The sequence below is a fragment of the Lygodium microphyllum genome, chromosome 11, assembly GCF_053477565.2.
Source record: "Lygodium microphyllum isolate KBCC chromosome 11, Lygodium_microphyllum_v1.1.10, whole genome shotgun sequence".
In the NCBI taxonomy this organism is placed as follows: Eukaryota; Viridiplantae; Streptophyta; class Polypodiopsida; order Schizaeales; family Lygodiaceae; genus Lygodium; species Lygodium microphyllum.
The window spans coordinates 50,456,209-50,472,613 of record NC_141145.1 but is presented as its reverse complement, the minus strand read 5'-3'; positions in this window follow the sequence as shown (position 1 = coordinate 50,472,613).

Genomic DNA, 16,405 nt, shown 5'->3' with positions numbered 1-16,405 from the left:
AATGTGTTAATGAGAAGATGGAGTACACTTTTGACGACTGCTTGGAGACGTCATTATGGGTTTTCCATTGTCGTCGAAGCTTTGTTTTTTTTTTTTTGGTTTTTCTTTTGCCATGATGAGGCGTGTACATGGAGGCAGTGGTACAAGGCATAACGGGAGTTCTACTCCTCATCATCCGAATGGTGGGTAAGAGTGGGTGGGAGGCGGGGGGCCTTGTTAAGGAATTTTCGGCTTAGCAAGTAGCCCTTAATGTGGAGGTGGGTTTTGAGGGTGGTGGTAGAGAGAAAGGGGTGGTTGCACTGGGTGAATTTGCTGTCATTCATGTCTTCCAGCAGTGCACCACAGAAGGATGGCAAAAGAGCAGCATGCATCATGAGACGAGTCATGGTGGTGCTGTCTATGGCATTGGGGTCAAAATAGAGGGGTGGAAGGTGGCGTTCTTGGGGTGCGGGTTCCTGGTGTACTAGGATCCTAATTAACCTAAGATAGTTACAGGTGGTGATGAATGCTGGGTCGGGGCAAGAGGTGAATTCGTTAAGGAATTTATCTATAGAGCTGTACAAGTCGGGAAGGGTGAAGAGAAGAGTGTTCTTATGGGAAGTGGTATTGGCATTATAAATGACGGGGAAGTCGAACCTACCATGGATGGACGGGTTGAAGTCCACTCCTACCCTTCGAGGATACGGCATAAAGGTGGGGTCGTTCCTCTCTGAAGGGAGGGTGTTGCAAAATGCCATCCACGCTTCTAGGTTGACGTAAAAAATGCGCTTCCTCCAGGTGGGTTGGCAATTATAGCCTTCCACTGTGCGAGGTACCTGGAGGACTTTGTCTTGCCAAAACTCGCGGTCCTCGGCTCCCCAAGTAGTTGGGTGGGCCTCATGCTCTGCTAACCATTTGGCCTTGAGCCTGGCCCCCATGGCAATGACATCCTCCACCAAATGAATGGGCAGCACCCTATTCAAAGCGGTGGGGAACTCGAAGCACAGATCGAAGGGATCTCGGCTATACTCCTGCTGTTCCCAGATAATCATTTCGGCGCAGTATTCAGCAGGGGAGCCTTGGGTGCGCAGTGGAAGAGGGGCAGGCTGTTTCTGGACAGGTTTGGCCTTCAATTTTCTTCTTGCCTTCTCCACCATCTCCTTTCTTCGGTTGGTGTGGGCCGCTCTTCACTCGACAGATGTGTCAGGGGGTGGCACTTCGGTTTGTTGTGGTTGAGGGGGTGGTGGGACATATTCCTCTACTTGAGGCCCCAGGTCAAGCTCTGGTTTACCCCCTTTTGCTCTCTCGTCTTCGTGTGTTTTCTCCTTAGTGAACCCAAGGTCGTCCATCTCCTGTGCCGTCAGTCCTACTTGTGCCAAATATTTTCTCTGTTCTTCTAGGCTCTGTGGCGGGCCTCCTAGCTGTAGTGGTACGTGCAGGTTCACTGTGAGGGCCCTGCGCACAATGGTTAGCTTTTTCTGCAGTTGATCATTGGCTTCATCTGCTTCTGATTGGGTGGCGTGGAGCAGCGTGTTGATAAAAGTGCGCTGCTGAGCTATCATAGAGAGCTGGGCTGCCTCTGCCTGGTTCTCAGCCAGCACCCCGTCTCCTTCGGCCTTGGCTAGCCGGCATGCTAAGTCCCGCACTCTCTGCTCGTTATGATTGGAGCATTCTTTTGCCCGTCTCTCCATATCTTCCAGGCTTTCCCCCTGCTGGAGGGTCATTGCCATAAATTGTTGTTGCCGGGCTTCGAGCTCATGGTGCAAGCGGGACTGCTCTTGGTGTTCCTCTGCGATCTGCACATTGAGTTGGTCCAGCTTTGCCTGCAACATGCGCACCTGTTCTGCCCTTAACTGATCTAGTTTTGCAGCCTCCTGTCTAATTTTCTCAAGCTGACTTTGCGCTTCCAGGTTGGCTGCAGATAACAAGTCATTCTTGCGCTGAAGGTGGGCAGTTGTCTCCCTCTCCCTGTTGAGATGCTCCATTAGGATTTTCCTTCTTCCCTCCTAGGTAGCGTCGCGCTCCTTCAGGGCTCTTAGCTCTTCTGCCTCCTTGGTACTGGCCTCCTCCCTAAGCACATCGATTTCCTTTTGATATTCTGTTATTTGCTTCACTCTGTCTAGCTGGAGGGCGGCTTGTGATTCGCATTCCGCTGCCAGCTTCTCCACCGCTATCCTCCTTTCTTGCCTGGCCGTTTGCAATTGTGCGAGCAGCTCCTTCATGTAGTCATCGTAGTGGCCTGCTGGAGGTAGGGAGTGGGACATGGTTGTAGTGGTGGCAATCTCTTCCACTTTTTGTCTTTTCACTTCCGGCCCTGGCCGTTGCTGCCCTTTTGGCACCTGAAACTGGGGTGGCCGCGGCCGCTTCCCTTGCCAACTCCCTTTCCACCAAAAATTGCAACCAGGTGACCACGTTGCTTTCATTGATTTTTGGGGTGTGCCCCTGGGTGGCGGTGGTAGGGGGTGTCACCATGAGGGGGGTGGCTTGCATGGGTGGCACGAGGAGAGGGGAGACTGGCCTGACTGGGTCTTTTCCTTTCCCTTCTGCAAGAGGCAGGTGTACAGTTTCCGGCACACCAGTGCTGGGACCGGGTGCTTCAGGTTGGTGTGGACTTCCTACTCCTTCCACGTCTTTTCTTTGCTGTTCCTCAATGGAGCGACGGGTCGCCAGCTCCAAATCTTCTTCTTCCCTCCTTCTCAGCTCCTCCTCAGCCCTCTTTCTTCTTTCCTCCTCTTCCTTTACTGACTCTCTTTGGGCCCATTCGAGCTCTTCCTTCTCTTTTCTCCTTCGCTCCTCCTCTCTTTTTCCGTGCAGGGCTTTAGTCCGTTGCTCCGCCTTCCTTTTTGGTACAGCCTGGGGTTCTCCCTCCTCGTCGGTGTCCGTTTCTGTTTCATCAGATTGCTCTTCCGCCTGAGGCTGGGACTGCGACGATGATTCGCCACCTTTCTCGTCATCTCCCTGTTTGTCTTCTCCCGCTCGTCCCTGCCCTATTGCCTCGTGGATGATCGCGGTGAGGGCACCTCCAAAACCTATGGTGGAGGCCTTGGAGGATGAGGCTTTGCGGGTTGATCGGGGTGAAGGGGATTCTCCTGCTACGGCCCTTCCTCTTGTTGCCAGGGCCTTTGCCGAGGCCTCAATTGTCTTTCTTACGAACCCGTTGAGGTTCACCTCATCCAGTGCTTGAGTAGCGATGCTTTCGAGTAGAGGCACATTGATTCTGGACATGATGCTATTGTACCGCTGACTCGAAAATAGGCTATGCATCATCTTCGCCTGCAGTTGAATCTCTTGATCAGGGATGTCTGCCAGGTTGACTCCGTCGTTGGTGTGGACCTTCACTTTGTCCATTCCCAACATGGCATAGACATCCCTTTTTGGTTTCTTCTCCACCTTGTTCGGAAGCCCTAGTGCCCTTTCTATCAGTTCGGGGGTCAGTTCGACCTGCACTTGTCTGGTGGCTTCCCTGTCCCGCATCGTGACGGTGCCCCTGTTCCTGTTGAAGGTGTGCAGGAACTCGGTGCACAGGGTGTAGTTTATCCTCTGGCCCACTGCGTCCAGGAACCTTTGTAAGTGGCATTGCTCTATAATCTGTCGTACCGCTGGTTCCTCAATAACCACGTCTTCCAAGTTGAATATGTGGCGGAACTTCAGTTGATTGAACGCTCTGGTTTCCACAGTGAGGCCGTACCGCACTTGTTCTTCCTCCGAGAAGGGGAGTTTGCCAACTTTGTCTTGACCTGCCATGGTCACCACCTGTACATTCAGTCAATTATCTTTTTAGTATTTTTGGCAATCAATTTGCTGGACGACCATAATCATAGCAGATTTTAACGTTCATAACTGTAATTTTTCCTTTCAAACTTCTATCACCTATTTTTGTATGGCATTTCAATTTTGAGCCTTTTCATGCTTGGTTTACTTTTTAGTTTTAACTTTCATGCTTGGTTTACTTTTTAGTTTTAACCCCGTTTACTGCCCCATCCCCCTCGTGGAAAAGAAAAATCCGTCCCAGGATTGGAGGTTGTGGGCCCAAGGCGTTCATGTTTATTTGTGGAGGAGCCAATCGTAGAAGTTGGGGTTATATTCCAAGTGTGCAGCGCAGTCCAGGTCACAGGGTCGGATGCCTACATGGGTGATGTATGTGAGGACATCTGTGAGCAAATCACCGGAGTTGACTCGACTTGGGATGTGGAGCTCTTCTTCTGTCAAGATGCGGTCGAGATAGGGGTGCCCTAAGATATCGTCCATGGTCCGACCTCGAAGAGTGGTTAACACTCGATACGAGGTAGGCGCGACGTATGTGGGATCATACTCGGCCGTTTTGATGGCTCGGCGTTGTTCAGCATTGGTCATTATGCGGCATCCATCAACTTCCCATTTCAATCTAAGAGCATACCACTGCTTCAAGAAGGGTGTTTCCGTGTCTGCCAGGTGGGACAACCTTGCTTTCTCTTGGCTAGTGATGTCGGACGTCGTGCATGGGTCAAATGATGGGATGAGGCGTTGCTTAATGGCTTGCTCTTTGGAGAACTCGCGAGCGAGCAGCTCAGTGGGGCAGAGCGAGAAGCTTGTGCAAAGGCGGATTCAAAAGTCTCCCAAGAGTAAGGCATATTGCGCACGTCAGTTGCAAGGGGTTCTGCTAATAGTCCCAAGTCCAGGAGGTCATAGCTGAGGGCTAGTGCAACAAAGGTGGCATCGAGCTGTTTGATGCAGTCCACCACATCATCCCCCCGTGTCCTCTGCGAGGTCAGCGGCCAACGTTAGGAATGACTTCCATTCATAGGAAGGCTTAAGGCCGGCGGGTGGTTGGGGTTTGCTGGAGCTGGAGGTTCTGACAGTACAGAGCTGCAGCTGGGGGCTTGTTTGAGTCGGAAACCCGGGCGTTGGTTGGACGGATGGGTCGGGTTTGATCTTAGGGGCTATGCTACTGCGGTCAGCGGGGTTGCTGAGCTGCGGATTGGGTTGGTTGGGTAATGCCTCCTGTGGTGATGGCCGTTGCTTGGGTCGTTGGGCGTGTGTGACGCCCGTGGGTTGACTCGCAGAGGAGTCGGATGACTGGGGTGGGCCCTGCGATTCATGGTCTTGAGGTGTCGGGGGACAAGGCCTTGAGGTCGACATAGAACTAGGGCTTGTGACAGTTGGGATTTTGGGGATCCACAGCGAGGCATTCCCCTCATAGTAGCCTTGTGCACGCAGGAGGACTTTAGGGACCCATATTTGTTTAATCACGTGGCGCTTGCGATGATGGCATCTTGGTTTCCTAGGTTTAGGTTTGTAAGTGTTCCGCGGACACGTGCGTCTGGTTCTAGGCAGGTCTCGAGGCTTCTTAGGCACCCATTGCAAGCGAGTCTGTTGGGGTTTTGCTTTGGGTGCGGCGGGCCGCAGTGCGTGGGGGTCTGGGTGTGGTAGATATGCACGGCCCCCCTCCTTAGTCCTAGGTGCGGCTGTTTCTATCGTTGGCCCCATGAGCGGTGATGGGGTTACGAGGCCCTTGCTGAAAGTTGTGACAATAGGCACGCTCCTGATTGTTAGGTGGATGCATTGCGACTCATAATCAACATTGCAACGGGTCTGCTTTTTAAAAGTTCGCACGAGCAATGACTCTGTGCTTGCATCCATGGCGTTGGGTAAGACATAAAACAACATGGGAATAGTTTCAGTCTCGATAGAAATGGAAACTCTGCACGTGCCGAGGATCGGGTAGGATTGGGCCCCGTATGGGTTCAATCTGGCTGTTGTGGGATGAAGTATTGGTGCGCCAAGTTGGGTCCAATGCTCATGCGTCAAAATGTTAAAATCTGCCCCCTCGTCAATGAGGGCATTGAAGGAGCACGTCTGCTTGGCCGTGACCGTGATGCAGAGGTAGGCGGGTTCTACAGGCTCCTCCTCATTCTTGTAGATTTCCGTAAGTGTGGCTACTCATATTTTGACGGGTGTTTCCACCATTGGTGGTTCATGCAGCGGATGAGTGGGCGGATAGTACTTCTTGATTCGACTGCCATTGAAGAAGCCCATTCCCTCACCATCCAGTGTTTCCAACTCGACATTACCAGTTTGGCTGATTGTGCGGACCTTAAAGGGTCCGAGACCTCTGAATTTCATCTTTTGCTTATGTCCTTTAACTGAGTAGAGGAGCACTAGGTCACCCTACTCAAACTCTCGTTGCTTGACATGTTTGTCAAACCAGCTTTTGCGTCGGGCTTTCTCATAGATAAGTGCATGGGTGGCTAGGAGACGGGCGTTCTAGCTCAACCAAGCATTGCGTCCATGCTTCCTTCCCTTCCCATCATTCTTGGAGTGCTAGCCTCAGGCTAGGGACGAAGAACTCTAACGGGAGAATAGCTTCAGTCCCATAGGTTAGCCTAAAAGGCGTTTGACCGACGGCCGTCTTATAAGCTGTTCGGTAGGCCCACAAGGCTGCCATCAACTTGTTATCCTAGTCACTTCATGAGGCTGAGACTACTTTGGTTAGGACAGTGATGAGAATTTTGTTGGTTGATTCAGCCTGGCCATTAGCCTGAGGGTAGTATGGTGAGGATTTGCGATGGATGATGAGAAAGGTGGATAGGAGATGGGCTATCACTTCGTTGATGAAGTGCATTCCCTGGTCGCTAACCAGTTCGATGGGGCAACCAAAACACGAGATTACTTGCTCCCATAAAAACTTGGCAGTCGTCCTAGCATCGTTTTTCCACGTGGCTCTCACCTCCGCCCATTTGGTGAGGTAATCCGTGGCCACCATGATGTACCTAGCTTGTGAATATTATGCCACGGGGCTGATGGGTCCTATGAAGTCAATCCCCTATTTTTTGAAGGGTTGGCGAGCGATAACAGGGGTTAACTCCATCTGATCTTTATGAACTGGGACCTTTGTCCGTTGGCACTCGTCACAATGCTTGACAAATTGTGTGGCATCGCGGAAGAGTGTGGGCCACCATAGCTGGGACTGCAACACCTTTCGTGCTGTAGTGTCCCCGCTAAAGTGTCCTCCTGCAATACCGTTGTGCGCCTCTGAGTGTACATCGTGCATCTCATGCTCACACACGCATCTACGTAGCAATCCGTCTTGCCCCAGCCTATAGAGCTGGCCTGCAATCAACTGATAGGGCTGGATTTTCAGGATTAAGCACCTAAGCCGTGCCCGTTCTATTGGTCGTTCGGGCAGCCCATGCTCGAGCAATTGGACTATGTCGTCTGCCCAGTATGGTGTCAAATCGGCCCTGAATAGGTCTCTTTCGCTGGACACATAGAATAAGTGGCTGTCTGGTAACTCGTCCACGATGCCTTGTCCAATAGCTTCTCCTGTGGGTATACGGGACAGATGGTGAGCCATGTAATGTTGTTTTTCCTTCCGCACCACCACTGAGAAGTCGAACTCTAGGAGCAGGAGAAGCCATCGAGCTATACGTCCTGTAGCGCAAGGTTTGTTGACTAAATAGAGCAGGGCTTGATGGTCTATGAAGAAGGTGAAGGGGGTGGCCAGTAGGTAATGCCGAAACTTCTTCACGTCGAATACCATGGCTAATCCCTCCCTTTCTGTTGTCAAATAATTCATCTCTGTCTCAGTGAGTTTCCTGCTAGCAAAACTCATTAGGTAATCTAAGTTATGCTCACCAGGTTGGCACAGCACTGCCTCCACGGCAAACTTAGAGGCGTCGATGTGTACGTGAAAAGTCATGGTCCAATCTGGGGCTCGTAGGATAGGTGCCGTTGTTAGGGCTTTTTTCAGTTCCTCGTAGGCTCATTGGCACGCTTCAGTCCACTCGAAGACAATTAGCAGTTTGTACAATGGCCTAGCGATCAGCGCGTAGTTCAGTACAAACTGCCGATAGTATCCTGTGTGACCTAAGAAGCATTGAACTCCCCTGTAATTACTTGGGGGTGGAAGGTCCACGATGACCTTGACCTTCGAGAAGTCTGTGGCAATGCCATTCTTGGACACCACGTGTCCCAAGATGCATCCGTGCTTCACCCAAAACTGACATTTCAGGGGGTTGAGGGAGAGACGGTATAAGCGACACCGTTCAAAGACCGCGCTGAGTTTTTCGAGATGTTGGGTTCAGGCCGAATGGACACACAGGTCATCGACAAAGACCTCTAACTCCTTGCGAAGCATGTCCTTGAATATGGTGCACATGAGGCGTTGAAAGGTGGCGGGGGCATTGGTTAGCCCAAAGGGCATGACTACGTACGCAAAGACGCCCCACTTAGTGGCGAAGGCGGTCTTGTGCCTATCTACAGGATGCACTTGCACCTGATTGTACCCCGAGAAGCCATCCAGGAAACTGTAGGCTTCTTTATCGGCCACCCTCTCAAGCATGTGCTCGGTGTACGGTAAGGGGTAGTTGTCTCTCTTTGTAGCGGCGTTCACTTTCTTGTAGTTGACACACACTCGAATCTTGCAGTTTTTCTTCATCACAATGACTATGGGTGACACCCAGTCTGTGTGCTCAATTTTGTAAATGAATCCGGCTCTCATCAGCTTGTCAATTTCCTCCTTGACAGCATGAGCATGCTTTGGATTCATGGGGTATGGTCGCTACTTGACCGGCATTGCATCCGTTGTCATGGGTATGTTGGATCTACCCCTCGTAGCTCATCTAAACCAAGTAAATACGTCCCGGTACTCCCGCAAAAGAGTGACAAGACTAGACTCTTCTTCCGTGGTCAAGTCCTCGGTAATGAACACTGGTCGGGGTACTTCCCCTTCCAGGGCTAGGTTTACCTCCTTGACCTTGGATGGCCCTTCGATTGGTTCGCGGGTTTGCCCTTGGCGCTTGGCACTTAGCAGAACCACCACCCTGTCCCCTCTTTTGAATTTTGAAAAGTGCTTAGGGAGGTCTTGTGGCTTCCTTTGTTCCTCTGATTGCGCATCGCTGGCATGCTTAGCCTCATTCTGCCGTAACCGTCTGCGCCTTAGGTGGATAGGTAAGTCTCCCTTGGTGCGTCTGGTCATGGGTGGCCTAGGGATTTCTGGGTCACCATCTGAAGTAACTTCAGATTCAGAGTCGAATTCCCCATGTTCACTAGAGGAGGTGGTCTCCCCTGGCGGCCGCAGTTCGGATGGCGATTCGGTTCTAAGCATTGCTGCCGTTCCTGGTTGGGCCAGGCCGGCTTGCTCAAAATCCACAGCTCCCATATGTTCCAACCAAGAACGATCGCATTTTGTACACATGACTCCTTGGTCCACTCTAAGGGCCGGTCTCGTCTGCGGCTTAGCATCTGCCCGGATTTGCTCAATTTCTCGCCCTTCGGTGTCGTATTCTACGGTGTCAACCTCACCCTCACTTCCTTCATCGAAGGATTGGCAATCTTCAAACTCTGCCACATTAAGGTCAAGGTCAAGGTTGAGGTCATCCTCATCCAAGTTGGTGCCTACCATGGTGGTTACCTCTTAACCCACTAATGCCTCTATGAGGTCAACTAGGCCAGCTAAAGATGTATCTCTAATCTTGGCTAGTCCTTCCTTCCCCCAATGGTCTAGTGGTTATGTCTTCTCTAGGTCTAGTGTTCCTTGTTAATCCAATAACTACTACTGCAAATATATAATACTTATACGCTAACAGTGCGACTCAAAGTGAACGATGTGAAATCAAGCTTTTGAGCTTTCACATGTGCTTAAATATGTGCTTAAATGTCTACAATGCAGAGTGTAACCTATGATGAAGTCAACTGCATCTAATTAGTTTCATGCCATTGCTCTTTTTTAAAGTGGATTTTGATCACTCCTAACTGTCAACTTTAGGTCCTTCACGAGTTGTGATAGGTGGTCAGCCGAGTGGGTTAACTTAGGTCTCTGTCCAAGGTAGTGGTTGATGCTCTATTCTTTCAATCAGTCCCATACTGTTAGGTCAAGGTTTTTGAGTGCAAATAGCTCTATGGTCTCATCTACTAGTATGGATTCCAACCTAGTTGTTGGACAGATCAAGCAGTAGGCCCTAACAGGTCTCAAAATGGCAAAAAATAATAAAAAATAGATTGGAAAACTTATTTGAGTCCTAGACTCAAATTTAGACGAAGGGTGCCTGGAAAAGCATCCGAGTAGCCATTTACTAAGGCCTAAGATTCGGACATCCAAGGTCCGAATTTGGTCCAAGTCTGAGTGGTACTCTCGTCCAAGTCAGACATTCGAGTATGTCAACTTAAGTGGCCTAGATGTCCAAGCTTCCTTGGCCATCTGACACCTGTGGTGGTCATTTGAGTGGTGCACAAAAACACACCAAATGGCACAAATATGCACTTTAATGACTTGATAATCACTATCCAATGCACCTAGGGTTCTAGAGCATTGCAATAATCAACAATAAGGACTTAGAGCATACTTGAAAGGCCTGAATGTATTAGTGGCAAACATTGTAGTTGATGTTGCCTGTGGACCTATCACTCCCTGTCTCTCTCTCAATAGCGCTCTCTCAATCTTAGTGTGCAAATGAGCTCTCTCTTTCCCTTTTTCACCTTTAGTGTTCACTCTTTCTCCCCTAACACTCTATTTACCTTCCTAGACATGAAAAATAAATTTCCTTTCTTTCCATGTTTCCCTATTTCTTGGTTATACAAAGAGTTATCTTTTCCTTCTTTTTCCTTATTTCCAAAATATTAATACCTCAAATCTAATCAACATTCACTTCTCCTACTCTAACCAATGCATAGAAAGCTTCCTAAACGTAAACTAATCACAAGAGAGATTGAATGGCCTTTGACTCCCTTGCTTTCTATCTAAAACCAAGTGCCATTTCAGAGACAAACTCTTACTTTGTCACTTGATTTGGAGTGTGCAAGCACTCAAGTTTAAATGTATTGTTCTCGACAACAACAAAACCAAAATGTCATTGCTCTCATAAGCAAACTACCGAGACTAGACCCCTTGTTGCTTCAAGTATTTCAAGCCGAGAGCTATGGCTACGTCTCACATAGCCATGTGCACTCTTCCACATACAAATGTTGTGAGCTTACCTTTGAATCTGATAGAGTACCTCCTTCCCCAAATCCTCTAGTAGCTCCACGATTCAGGAAGCACCCTCAAGCAAGCTCCATCTCCAAGCTCCAAGCTTATATCTCCATAGCCATGTGCATAAGAATGGGGATGAGAGAAGAAGAAGAAGATGGGGAGAGGATAAGAAGAGCTTCTCCATGGTCCCTCACTCTCTCTCACACACACACACTCTCTCATACTCCCTCTCTCATGTACAAGGAAGCAAGAGTAAGAAACAAGAAGAGAAAAAGTTTGGCTACACACAAGAATGAGCTCCTTCATTCATTTCTTGACTTTTATACATGCCATTATTTCTTCCTTATGCAGCCATCCCATTTTTTGTCTAGCTTTTGTCCATTCCTCTACTTTCTTTTCTTCTCCTCCATATTATTTAGTGTAGGCATTAACTTGTGCCTCTCATTCTTTACAACTTGCACAGGAGAGAGCTTGGCACTCTTTTACAAAATGAATTGCTATGTGCCTAGAACTTTTCTTGATAACATGCTAAGATATGATTATTATTATGTGCTTCCTTTTACATTTGAGACCTTTTTCTACACTTCGTTGTTTTCCAATTTTTCTAAGTGCACCTTTCTCCTCAGTCTTCCTCTTACCTTGGGACTATCTTCCATTTTTAAATTTGTGCATTTTTTGTCTTGGCCCTATGAGGGTGTAACACCAAACTACTTTTATGTTATCTCCCACAACTTCTTAACAAATTTACATGTCCAAAATAGATGGAATTTTTGAAAATGCAATCCACACTTGCTAGGAAAAACTAGCTCACTGTTGGTGCAACGATGCTGTGTTGAGACTAGGTTTGAATCCTAGGCCAAATGGAGGAAGATTTTTATAATTGGATAGACTAGAGGTCATCCATCACCTTAAGATATTCAGAGGCTAGATGTCTAGTCCAATTATGAGAAACTTTCACTTAAGCATGCACTGGCATGAACAATACTGGGATGGGTGACCTCCCAAGAAGGGGAGATACAAGAGCCCCCAACCAATTTCTAACTCGATATCATAGCTCAAGTTAGTGAGCTTGGGTGGCACTAAGACCTCAACTAAGGTGTGGATTAAGGGGGGTATTGAAAATGCAATCCACACTTGCTAGAGAAAACTAGCTTACTATTGGTGCAACAATGATGTATTGAGACTAGGTTTGAATTCTAAGCCAAATAGAGGAACATTTTCATAATTGGATAGATCAGAGGTCATCCATCACCTTAAAGTTTTGGGGGCTAGATGGCTAGCCCAATTATGGGAAACTTCTAGTTAAGTGTACATTGGCGTGGCCTCCCAGAAAGAGGAGGTACAAGGGCCCCCACCAAGTTTCTATAGAAAATATACTATGCAGTGCATAGAATCTGAGCAACTAGTAGAGAACACACATAAAATATGAGAACAAAAAGAACTACTTTAATTTCAAATGAATTAATACAAACATGGCTTTGTCCGCCCGCTGGTGTGCTTTCACTATGAAGCTGAGATGGTAATCCAAACATATGATAGGCAAAGAGCTTAAAGGTAGCTAGAAAAACTCTAACTGGGTGAAAGATAGATCCAAGATGGCTTTGGAGGGGTCTTTCTTTTTTAGTAGCCTAGGAAGTAGTCTAGTCGGCCAATTTTACCATATTATGAATCTTTCCTAGTCAACCAAGCAATATTCTAGGGAATATTTCCTTTACTATCGGGAAGTAATCCCCAATAACTCCCATGACCTGCAACTTGATGCATTATGCCTTGATTTACTACCAACATAACTACTCTATCTAACCCAAAGGTTGGATCCACAAAGGTCATATTTTTACCATTGGATCACATAGATCTCATCTAACATACAAGTTAGGACCCCCATGCCTAGCTCACACATGGCTTCTCCTCATAATGGGGACCTTACAATTTAGAGCACCATGGATCATTGGTGGGATCTTATGAGGATTGGGAATTGAGCAAGGTGAACCATATGCTTGACCTAATGCTGAGTCTCTAAAGATAAACTCGAAGTAGATCCTTCATAAGAGCTCTGGTAAAGATATCTTCTCCACTCTTCTCCATTCAAGCTCTATTATCCCATCCTCGATCAAGTCATGCTGCACATAGTAATACTCGATCTCAATGTGTTAGGTGCATGCATAAAAACTAAATTTTTGGGCAATGGTGATGAAACTCTAATTGTTACATCTTAGCACTATTGGATCTTCATCATATATTCCCATATACCAAAGGATCCTTCTTAACCATAGTACTTCACATGTAGCAAAACAAGCTACCTTGTACTTTGCTTTAGTAGAAGACAATGTCATCGTTGGTTACTTCTAATTGATCCAAGAGAATATTCATGAACCTAAAGAGAAAAAATATCCAAAAATTTATTTCTTAGAATTGCTATCATCTACCCAATCTAAGTCGCAGTTCCCCATAAGAGCACTTCTAGAATTGCATGTGATACCATAGTCAAGAGTTCCGTTCAAGTATTAGAGCACCCACATCCTAGCTTTCCAATGACTTTCTCATTGTTTGTTTGAGAACTTGCTCAAAATACCAATAGAAAAAGTGATATCTCGCCTAGTGTTACATAAGTAAATGAGGCTTCCAACAAACCTCATGTACCTCCCAATGTCTACTACTGCCAATGTATCCTCAATGGATAAAATAACATTGACCTACATAGGTGTATCTATCTCCTTATACTTGGTCATGCCAAATGATTTTAAGATATCCCAAGCATACTTCTTTTGAGATATGAGATTTTTCAAGCTCTTGCCAAACTTCAATCCCCAAAAATTAGTACAACAAGCCCAAGTCTATCATTTGAAACTCAATCTTTCAAGTCTAATGGATCTCATCTTCATAGTCACTTGTAATAAGAAGGTAATCCACATATAGAACAATGACTACAAACTTTTCACCATCCCTTTAGACATACAAGTTAGTATCTAAGGCACATTGTTTGAAATTCAAGCCTAAAAAGAATTTATCTATTTACTAGTACCATACTCTAGGGGCTTGTTTCAGCCCATACAATACCTTATTTAGCTTACAAACTTTGTTTTCAAAATGGGGGGTCTCAAACCTTGGTGGCTAATCCGCGTACACCTCCTCCTTGAGGTCTCCATTCAAGAATGCTAATTTAATATCCATTTGGTAAACTAGCTACTTCTTAATGAGCAGCCACTCCAAGTATTATGTGCATTATGATCATTCTAGTAGCTAGAGCAAATGATTCTTGAAAATCAAATCCTTCACCTGTAAAAAAACTTTGTGTAACTAATCTAGCTTTATACTTTTCTAAGCTTCCATTAGCCTTGTAATTTACCTTCTAGACCCACTTAGTGCTAATAATCTTCCTCTTTTCTCATTGATCTAGTAGCTCCCAAGTATCATTCTTCAATATACCATCATACTCAACTTGCATAGCTACTCTCCATGCTAGATTGGTAAGTTTTTTTTCCAAGTCTATTGACTCCTTTTCTTCTCTCATAATCTCAGTCTCACATCAGGGCCATATTAACTATTTAAGTAGAAGCCTTTCTTCACTTCTCTATTCTCAAAGACCTCCTTATTCCATCTACATTTTTCTAAATAGTGGTAGGCATATGATTACTCTGATCATAGAGCTACTTTATCCATTGTGGCAATGGTTTTTTCAATGGTATGATTGCAGGTTGGTGAAAATTTTCCTCATTATCCAAAGATGATGCTTCCTCCTCGCTGAGGGTAGGGATAGCCCTTAGAACAAGCTCATAGTGGACTACTTTACTAGATGATAAAGTGAAAGAACTTATATTCTCCTCCTCCGTTGTATGTGGCTACTCCTTGAATACCACATCATGACTCACTACAATCTTCTTTGCCTCTTGGTCATATCACTTGTAAGCCTCTCACTCATCACTATAACCCAAGAAGATATATTTTGTGCTTTTTGGTTTTAACTTAGATCTCTCTTATCTTTTTGAATATGTGCATTACATTATTTACATTTAAAAGTTCTGTGTGAGATAGATGGTTTCTTACCAAAATAAGTCTCATGAAGAGTTTTGCCCTTAAGAGCCTTTCTATAACTTTGATTGAAAATGCAGAATGTGGTAAAATAACTTCTATAGGCAATCCCTTTCCCTTGAGCATGCACCTTGCCATTTTCACAATGGTGCAATTTCAATGCTTCACAGTGCCATTCTACTGAGGTGTATGAGGCTTGTTAATTGACCCTTAATCCCTTTGATCTTGCAAAAGTCTTAAAACTCCTTTTTGAGTTGAACTCACCACTGCCATCTATTCTAAAATTCTTCACACTTTGCCATGCTTCATTCTCAACAAGTCTTAGTAATTATTTAAATTTAACAAAAACTTGAGCCTTATCACCAAGGAAATACACTCACATCTTTCGTATACGGTCATTAATGATTAATATAAAATAAGAAGATCCTCCCAAGACTTGTTTAGGTAATTTACCACACAAGCCCGCATGGACCACCAACTCTAGGGATCACTCTATTCTTACTTTCTTGTGAAAATGCCATTCTCTGTTACTTGCCCATCATACGAGCTTCACATGGTTTCTTCATTTCAGTTACTGAAAGAAGTAGGTAAGCAACCATACCTTGCTTATGCATCTTCTTTAACTCTATAAAACCAATGAGACCAAATCTTTCATGACAAAGTTTACGTGTACCACACCAACGGTGGCTGTAAGAGTACTTAGATCATACTGGTTGTTCTTTCTTTCTCATTTATCAACAACTTTGCCAACACTATTGATGCTTTCTATACCTATCTTAATGAACCTTGGCTCTTGGCAAAGATAAATTATAGAAGAAATTGATAATAGATCCCTCTAATATTTGGAGTATATGATACATTTGAAAGATTTTTGAGTTCATCATTTGAAGCAACAAAGGAAAATAGTACATGTATCCTTAGCATGGCATTTTGTTATCATTTCCATCTATCATAGTGATGGATTCTTGCAGAGGCTTCATAAAACTATATAGATGTTTCTTTTTGGTCATGTGATGGGAGGAGCCACTATCCAATACCTATCAATTAAGTGGTAGATATTTATTGTGCCAAGGAATACACTTCCTCAATGGTTACTATAAATAACTCCAACTCTGCTTTAGCCATATTGGTTTCCTCCTCCTTTACTCTTAACGATGCCATTATTTTCATCTGTCTTCTTAACAACACAACAATATGGAATTGCATGTCCTTTCTTCTTATAATAGAATTACTCTCCTTGAAACTTTTCTTATCACCCTTCTTCTTTTTGTCACCATTGATAGAGGAACCACCTTTGTCTTTTTCATTGCCGAAGAATGTAGCATCTTCACTACTACTACCTTCTCGAGCTTTAAACTACAACTTCTCCTCCATTAGTACTGTACAAGATTTCTCAAACGTCAAATCTTGGGGTCTCACTTGACTATTTAGGGCAGTTATTAGTCCATC